The sequence below is a fragment of the Halyomorpha halys genome, unplaced genomic scaffold (assembly GCF_000696795.3).
Source record: "Halyomorpha halys isolate HHAL.00 unplaced genomic scaffold, Hhal_1.1 Scaffold998.1, whole genome shotgun sequence".
Taxonomy (NCBI): Eukaryota; Metazoa; Arthropoda; class Insecta; order Hemiptera; family Pentatomidae; genus Halyomorpha; species Halyomorpha halys.
Genome location: NW_027109943.1, coordinates 134,439 through 143,953, shown reverse-complemented (window position 1 = coordinate 143,953; position 9,515 = coordinate 134,439). Strand labels below are relative to the sequence as shown.

Here is a 9,515-nt window from a genome sequence, read left to right as displayed (position 1 = left end):
AATTTTCATAATAAATAATCAACCAGATTATTAATTACATAAAAAATAATTAAGGACTTCCATATGACAATTTTATTTAGACATTCAGTATATTGAATAAAATTAAGAAAAATGTAATCAATATTTATCTATTAATTTATAAGAATATCTTATTATTAAGAAATAAGATCACGTCTATCACTATTTTGGAGGTATTAAACAATTTTTTTTTCTCATTTACTCCAAGTAAATAGCAAATTACAAAAATATAAGCTCATGCTGCTATCCTTAATTCGATGAACGATTTTCGTAAAAGTAGTCTTCTTATTGCCTAAAGGGTTTCACTGTGGTTAATTCTATACAGTGCCAGGAGAAAACTTACGGGGCTGCTGCTGGAACTACCATATATACATAAATACATTAGTAGCATTATTTCTTAAATCTATATAATATTATCTTTCAATAGTTTTTTATAAATCATTTGTAAAGGTCATAATTGACCTCAAACGTTGAAGAGCCCAAAATGATAGTATATAAATAAGTATTCTAAGAACTAAGCAATCAATCTTGACCAATAGTTTGAAAGCATTCATTTAAAAAAAAAAAGATTTGTTTATAAAAAGCCAGCTAGCTCAAAGAATCTTAAGTCGCGAAGAAAAGAAGTTTTGTGGTAGAGTGATGATAAAAAATGCAACGTGGTCAAGCTAGTAGGAAATATTTAAGACTTCTATCTGTCACTTTGTTAAAGTCAAATATAAAAACATCTTTTGCTTTCTGGTCAGCAATAATCACACCTTAACAGTCAAACTGCGTAGACAGGCAGGTATATTTGCGACTATAATATTTGGTAAATATTTCATAAGATGAATATGTAAACTTATTGCAATTGCCTCAACTGTAGTAGTATACCTGCATTAGATTATGTAAGTAGAGTTTCCAATAACCTTATGGAACCTGGGTAGTAACAAAAATAAATAAATGAAGTTTCTCTATCTCACAAGAAAAAAAAAAAGCCAATGCCTTATGTAAAACCGTAAATAAATAATTCAAACACTAATTTTAAACTTAAGATCAAAGATATGGGTATCACTGTTGTAAAGAAACATAATAGAAGAATTTTTTTATAAAAAAGAACTTACAATGGAGCTTCATGAAACAGAAATATTTCAGCAGAACTCAACGCTATTTTAAAAATAAAATCCTGGTAGTTAAAAAAGAGAGAAATTAGATTGAAACGAAATAAAATCCAATTAATGATCATTGGGGTTAGCAGGTAGATAAGGAAATAACAGAATTTTTTGTAATTATAATTCTGAAATTGTAAACCGGAGGAAGATTGTTTCCTTTTTTTTTCTCCTTCCCTCGGATATTTTCCTCTTAACTCATCGGATTTTTAATTTTATCTATCGGCTCTCAGACCTTTATGATTTACCAATAAGCGGTCATTACCTGCTATTTAACATTCAAAAAATACACTTAAACATTTTTCAAGAGATTTTTCTTCTAAATGGGTAAAAACCAAACAGTGATTTTTTTTTACATATTACGAAAAGTAATTAGAGTATTAGTAAATAGAGATAATAAATTAATAGCCAGATGCTCCGCTCATATAGAATTTTTAGGCTTTAGCACTCTAACTCAGTACCACTCACTCATGGGAGATAGATCAAGCGTAGGTACCCTCAAGTTATGTAATTATTGTAAATAATAGTGAAATGTGATTAATTCTTATATTTTATTATTATATTATTTCGAAATTTTACTTTTATTATTATTTTAACCTTATTTCTTTAAACATGTTTTAATTTATTTAGCTTTCTGTCTTTAAACATGTAAAGCATGAATGTGATCACTTATTACTAGTAAATATTGCCCAAGGTTGTGGTACATTGTAATACTTATAATAAATAAAATTCAAATATAAAAAAAATATAAAATGAAAAATCATTTCTTATAGAAACAAGATAACACAGAAAAGTTTATTAAATAGATTTAATTTTTTTTTAAATTCATCTCATTTTTTAAATAACTAATGTAATAAAGCCTTTTCATACAAATTACTCCGTTCAATAGGTTTAACAACAGATTTAAAGACAAAAGAGTTACGTTAAAGTTGACCTCGCATTACCTTTCTTTCCTTTTCAAAATTTTAATATAAATTTTCAAGAAAAAAAAGACAAAAACATGAAATGCACTGGTTTTAGTTTTGATTTATCATTTTCAATAATAAACGCTTGTAATCGACCAAGATAAAAATGACATTGCTCAAAATTTTAAGATATTACTTTTGAAGATCCGTTGAATCAAGAAAAGTTTTCAAACTCTCTCAGTTTATGAAAAGATAATTGTATTCCCTACAAAAAAAAAAATAAAATAAAATAAAAACTATTCAAAGCTATTATTAGGAAAGATATGGTATAATGCACTTTCAAAAGTATAACTATAGTTTTAAAGGTATTTGGAAAGATTTCTAAAATCAGTCCACTCCTTTGTTTGTTTTTAGAATAATTTGGAAAGTGTACCTACTCAACTACATTATAGCTTCCGAAGAAATTGAATAACTTCTCAATCCCAGATAATTTATTGCCAACGGAGATCTTAATAAGGCCAATAATACCGAAGATACTGCAGCTATTTTTCATATTGGACTTTAAACAGAAAGCGGTTAAGAAAGAATAACCATACTGGATAAAATAATAAATTATTTGTTATTTACTGATCTAATAAAATTATTAATTTAAATAATAAACTACTGTGTAATACTTTGAATTTTTTTTTTTTTACTATAAGTTAAAGAAAAATAAAAACATTACTTAACTAAGTCTGACATTTGAGACGGTAATTTAATTACAAAGAAGTAATTCATCGCACAGTATTAGAAAATGTTTCTGCTTCATTAATGTACTAATGATTAAATCCCGGAAATTCCAAGGAAACAGGTAAAATTTTATAACTATCTCAGATTAGGTCATCAATTTATATATATTTTTTATGTATAAGAACAATTTATAATATAAGCAGACATTATCAATGACTCACAATAAGGGAAAGTTGATTAAAGGAGCCGCTGGAAACGATCCATCAAGGAGGGGCATAAAGTTGATGAAGTTTACTGAACTCATCGCCCCCAACTGAAGAACCCAATTAGTACAAATAAGATGAGAGGAGCCCAATCGAGCATTGAGGGCCATCAACTGGGCTTGTCCCATCCTGAAATGGATATTACTATTTTATCGATTAATACATAAAATATTAATGCTATGTTTCATAAGATTCATTTTTGGTATTCTTATATCTCTCTTCATTATTCTGGACTGGTATAGCTTTAGCCTAATTTCCTAAAAAAATATCTTCCTAGTGCCTTTTAATGCTAACCCACAAAAAAAAAAAAAATATGTTTTAAAACTTATTATGTCCTCTTCTATACATAAAATCTCAAAAAAATCAATTTTTATATCCCATCCCAGTGGGGTGCTTATTCTGTTAGAATTCCTTATTTATCTCCATGAGCAAAGCCTCTTCCATAACCTCACTCAAACACTCCTATATATTGAATATTCTATAGATAGTTTAATAAAGAAACTAGCTAGAAGTTGGTATTCAATTTTGTCTAAATAAGGGAATTAGGATGATGTACGAAATTGGGAGACTTAACAATGTTCTAGTTGCAAGCTTGGAGAGAACTCTTCTCCAAGGTTGATGCTCGGGGTAGGAGAATTCTAGTTGAAGCTTAGACATGAACACTCAGATAGGGACATGTTGAAAATAGAAACAGATAAAAAAATAAACACCCATAATATATAAAGGCCGCCAAACACTACATTCTTACACCATCTACACCCTCACACACTAAATAAATAAAATAACCCTCACACACGACAGTTGATCCAGGTACACTATAGTTATGTCATTCTTCATATATGTAATAATCAATCTCTTTTCCGACTCTCAGGAATCGTGGTTTTTGACAAATGATGAACAAAAATGAAAAAGAATTTCATAGGGAAGAGACAAATCATAATTAACATTTTTAAATTTTAAGAATTAAATTAAATTTAAATTTTAAATTCTTATTGGAAATCTAATAAAAGTTATTCAAAAAAGTGAGAGGCTTCAAAACGCGGACAGAGGTAAGTTGGGGAATCGGGATGGTACAAATTAGGTTTTAAAGATTTCAACACGGACATCAATACCTAATCAAGTTAGATCCTGAGTTTTAGAGTCCGAAAAAGAACCATTTTTGAGATAGAGCACGTGTCAAACTTCATTCTAAGATTGGCTTCCTGGGATATTTATCACATGTTGGTTCTTTCTCATGCTTAAACTTATAAAAATGGGAAATATGAAATTTAAATAAGGTATAAGACAGACCCTGCTCTTTATAAAATCTAGTAGACCAACTTCTCAAAACTATAACTTTTTAGGAAATTTTTAATTCTTTAACATTTTTAATGAAAATTTAAATTTCTTCAAGAGATAATCCTATAAAATATTTTTTAAATAATAGGATAATTGGGGAACTTTCATTTATTCATTGGTTTTTAAATCATAAATGGTAAATATTTTGAGTGAATAGTTAACATTTTCCATTTCTGCACAACTAACTAAAGAATTTCCCGTGGGGTGGTGTAATTTTACAATGGATTCTTAAATCCAATCGTATTTTAAAATGAATTAATACCGAACACAGGATTTTACGCTTTTCATGACTGCCGTGCGGTGATAAAAAAATAATCAATTCTAAAGAACAAAATCGTTTCTAAATTCAATTTATTAGTTAAAATCCGGAATCATCTTGTCAGTTTCAAATCCCGACCTAAGAAACCCAAAAACATAAAGTTGAACTCACAAAAAAATAATACTACAAAGGCCCTACAGTCTCCTTTAATAATTTTGATCTTACGTTGGACTACATCTGGACAAACGACTGACTTGGAATCCTCATACAAGACTGAAAAGACGACTATTCGACTATTACAGCACTTACTGGACAAACGGTCTAAACTTCCAATTCATTACAAAACACTGTTCCACATGAGTGTACTAAGGCCAATCTGGACATACGGAGTTGAGCTTTGGGGTTTCACTAAACCTTCGAATTCCTCTCGTATCCAATACAAAATCCTCAATACTTCTTACTTTGTCACAAATAAAATCATACATATAGACCTTAATGTTACATATGCAACCGATTTAGCCCGAACCAGATATCACTCCTTCCATTATAAACTCCCCAACCACCCAAACCCACTAGTTTCTAACCTTACTCTTCCATTCCTGACAATTCTCCGAGGCACTTGAAAAGAAGATGGCCACGATACCAGCTTGCCCATGGTAACATTTCTATGGGTTCCAAGCCATGTAGAAATCGCAGGGAATGAACTCGCCGATCACGCTGCAAGAGAAGCACTCGCGCTTCCGGGACGGGGTAAAGCAATTTTAACTCCGTCAGAGATATGCAGGCCTCTTGTAAAGGAAGTCAAAGATAAATGGCAATCTTTGTGGAACGAAAGCCCAATGAGTAAATTAAAAATTATTAAAAAGGATATCAAGCCCTGGGGTACCTCCAGTCGTTAATGCCGTAGAGAGGAAGTTGTACTGACTAGGCTGAGAATAGGTCACACGAGGCTCACCCACTCCTATCTTATTTCAAAAGAAACGCCTCCGAACTGCCAGTATTGCAATAACAATTTAACAATAAGCCATGTTTTTCAACGATGCCCATATTTTACACCACACCTCAATAGCTTGGGACGAAGCCAAGATATCTCAAAAACCATTGGAGACGATGATAAGGCAATAGAATTGGTGTTTCGGTTTTTGAAATCACAAAATTTACTGATAAAAATATAACTTGATCGGAAGAAAAAAAAAAAAAATTAACGAATATTAGCAAAATAAATAAAATATAAATGGCGTTGATGACCAATGAAGTTTGGCGCCACGTAACAACCAAACAAACAAACGATACCAGCTAATGTAAAACGTCATACATGTTTAGTGGATCACCTTGTATTTAAAATAACAATGAGGAGTTTTCTGTCACAAGCCAATATACCCACTTTTCTAATGTTACTCATATTATTAAAACATATGTTATAGGATTATCTCTTGTAGAAATTTTAATCAAAATGTTAAATCATTTAAAATTTATTGTTTTGAGAAGTTGATCCATTAGATTTTAATAAAATAATCTTAATATGAATGATAATACTAAGAAAATACGTTAGTGTTATCCCATAAATACCTGGTACATCATTTATATGAAAGTTTTTCGCTTTCTATTATTTTTGCTTTTACGTTCTATGTTTCCTTTGAGTGTTTGAGAAACAATCTAATGCTCTGAGAATTAATAATACATATTTAGAATGTTTATTCCAAAAACTGTTAAAATGTGGTGTTATATTTCTGCATGGATTTCTGAATAAATAAATCACTACACCACCATATGTATACATTATTTTTTGTGTCAATATTTTTAATTCAATAATACTTAAGTAAAATGGAACATTTTAACAATGTATGGTTGTTAGAGGTCAGAGAAAAGCAAATTAAATTATGATATCATCCTAAAGTTAAATAAATAAGAAAAAAAACCTATTTTAAAGTTCGACAACTACAGTGAGTATTGTTGAAGGAACGATAGAAGGGAAATTCGAGTTTCCTAATTAAAAATGGAGAGACCTAACTTGTTTAAACTGGGTCTATTCTTGGTTGTTTTAAACTTTTTTTTTTCGATTACACTTCATTAACAACTTGGAACAACTTATTATCCTCTTTCTGTCTCGTTTATTTAATTTTCTCTTGTTCTAAATAACATTATCAGTAAATTTTAGAAAGAATGAATATAGCGAGAACTGAAAAACATAAAATTTTTTTTAAAAAAAAATTAGGGCAATTATCTCTCTATATCTCTCTTTAAATTTGAAATAAAAATAAAATCCTTATATACTTGGAATTAGTTTTCATAATGTATACATTTTATTTTAATTAACAGGGTGGTTTTAGTAATAGGTCTTCTAGAAAAAATAAGTTGCAGTATACAACAGAAAAAGAAGACCAAGGTTACGAGAAACGGCTGCTACTTACCAATTTTCGTGACCTCACACAATTGCTTCAATTACTTTTAACTAGTAAAGGAATAGTGACCAGAGTACCTAGGAGGTGTTCATATTGAGGCAGAAGATTATTTGTTCCTTTTCATTGATCCTAGGCGACAATTGTAGGGGGGGGCAATATTCATTTCATAAGAACATTATGAAATAATTGCTTATTCGCTAGTATGAATTTATCCAAGGCAGTTTATGAGAATCGCGAACAACATGATAAGTAGTCTCGGAAGTAAAGAAGATACTAGGGTTCGCTTGAAGAATGCTCCTGATATTTCATGAAGCAGTGGCAATAAATTTTTTCGGTAATGTATATAAGGATTAAACAGAAAATCATTGTTTGTTAACGTATTTATGCATTTTGATAAAAAATAACAGCTGTGGATAGAGAATATCTGTTGCTTCTTATATTTTTTTTTGTTTTTTCATAGTTTATTATATATATACAGATTATTTGATAAGTAACATCTCATAAGAAATCAAAATAAATTAAGAAAAAAAAACAAACGTTATTTACCTGGGAAGTCTTCGGACCACTAATGTTTTAACCAAATTCCTGAATTTCCACTTAGCAGGTATAAAAAAATGGATAGCGCATTGTGGTTTGGAATGCATTCTTCAATAAAAACGTTCTGGAACGGATTGGGTTCCGTGCCTGCAGTCAAATTTATTTGTGCATAATTAATCAGACCGATAATCCGATCCTGATGAAATTTTCAGAGATTGAACAAATTGGTATCTAGATTGTCTCATATCAATTTCGTCAAATTCCATATTTGATTCTTGGTCAGATAAGCGCAAACGTATTTCTCTTCATACTCCATTATTTATTTCGAAAATGGCTAGTCCGCTTTGGCTGGATTTTAAAAACAATTATCGAATTTATGTATAAATTGGGCGTTGAATAGGAAGGTAATGATATAAAAAATAATTATAAATATATACATTTCAAATATATAATTATAATTATATATATGAAATATAGGCGATTTTCTTAAAATAGAGGTTTTTTAATAGTATAACATTTTCTTCATAACATGTTCTTAATACCACTTATTTATAAATACTTATTAACATATTTTATACTTAGTTGGGACGTTCTTATTTAAGTATTGGCATAGTATATACTTAGTGTAGTATATTTTTAAAAATAGCTTCTCTAGCTTATAGCTTTCTCACGGTTTTATCTATTTATTTATATCCTCTTTTTTTCCTATGTAAAAATTACATTTTCTGGAAATTATCATTTTTCTGCAGATAACCGTTAGCTTGTTAACTATCAACATTTCTAGAATAATAATTTGCCTTTTGAGAATAAAAGGTTTAGTGGACTAGTTGAAATATAGGTCGATCCAGAAAGTATTTACATGGAAAAGTATTAGATGAACTTCAATAAAAAAAACTCAAAAATGTGCAGGACGTAATTTTCCATGTTAGTCACTGGTAAAGATGAGATTGAGCAAACCATGACTTCAGGCAGGCATGGTAGAGCACCCCGTCTTGAGTTGGTGCTACTACAGTGAGCAATTAATACTAAGAGAACACAAAGTATCTTTTTTTTTGTTTGTGTTTTTACATATATTTGATTGAGTTTCAATCGAAACATTAATTTTGTTTTGAAGCAATTTAAATCAGTTATGTCTTTGTTCTCGTCGATTATTATCATTCTATATTCTCATTATATGTATGTATATACATGTCCTTTTTTTATTTTTATGGTAAATATGGTAAGTGTTTTAAGATTTATAATATTTGCTTTATTTATCAACCAACTATCTATAAATAATTTATTATTAGAGAGCCTCAGAGGGAAAAATATGGTATAGAGTAGAGCATGAAAGGGGTACAAATTAATATCTGGAGGGAGCTTAGAAAGAAAGCTAGGGTTAATTTCTAGATTGAAGGAGGGGGTGAGGGCAAAAAGGCAGGTGTAGACAGTGGCCTAATAGGTTTCCACTGGGTGCCCCCTTTCACCATCTTTGCCAGCCAGCCCTCAGAAGGGCGCCTCCTTTGACAATCCTCTCCTTGTCAGCTATTTTCAATCGCTGTCACAGGCTAAGCTGCCTTCAAAGTCTCAATATCCAGTTTCTTAGTCCTTCTTCTTTTTTTTTTCTTTTTTTTTGTTTCTGTGAAAAGGAACTTTTAACTAACCACTATTGTTTAACATCCGATACCAAACTTGTAAATATATACATGCAACAAAAATTTAATTTTTTTTTTCAATGGAAATGTACAAATCATTTAGTTTCAAGATACTATAGCTACAATGATAAGAAAAGAAAAACAAAAGTGAAGTATTTTCGATTGAATCTGAAAAATCAGTATGAATTCAAGTTCACAACTTTTAGAATTTCAAAATTTTGCAGAGCACTTTGAAAAATATGTTTATATTGTTAATGAAAATAATCGATAAACAAGATAACTCGT

At 29.9% G+C, this 9,515-nt stretch overlaps 1 long non-coding RNA gene across 1 annotated transcript; it reads right to left on the bottom strand.

Moving 5' to 3' along the window:
* Nucleotides 1-310: 310 nt before the first annotated feature.
* LOC106687682 (uncharacterized) lies at nt 311-7,392 on the bottom strand. Its single transcript, XR_001344204.1, has 3 exons — nt 7,069-7,392; nt 3,019-3,189; nt 311-377 (listed from the first exon to the last, which is right to left on the bottom strand). It is a non-coding gene; the product is annotated as an uncharacterized lncRNA (long non-coding RNA).
* Nucleotides 7,393-9,515: the final 2,123 nt, after the last annotated feature.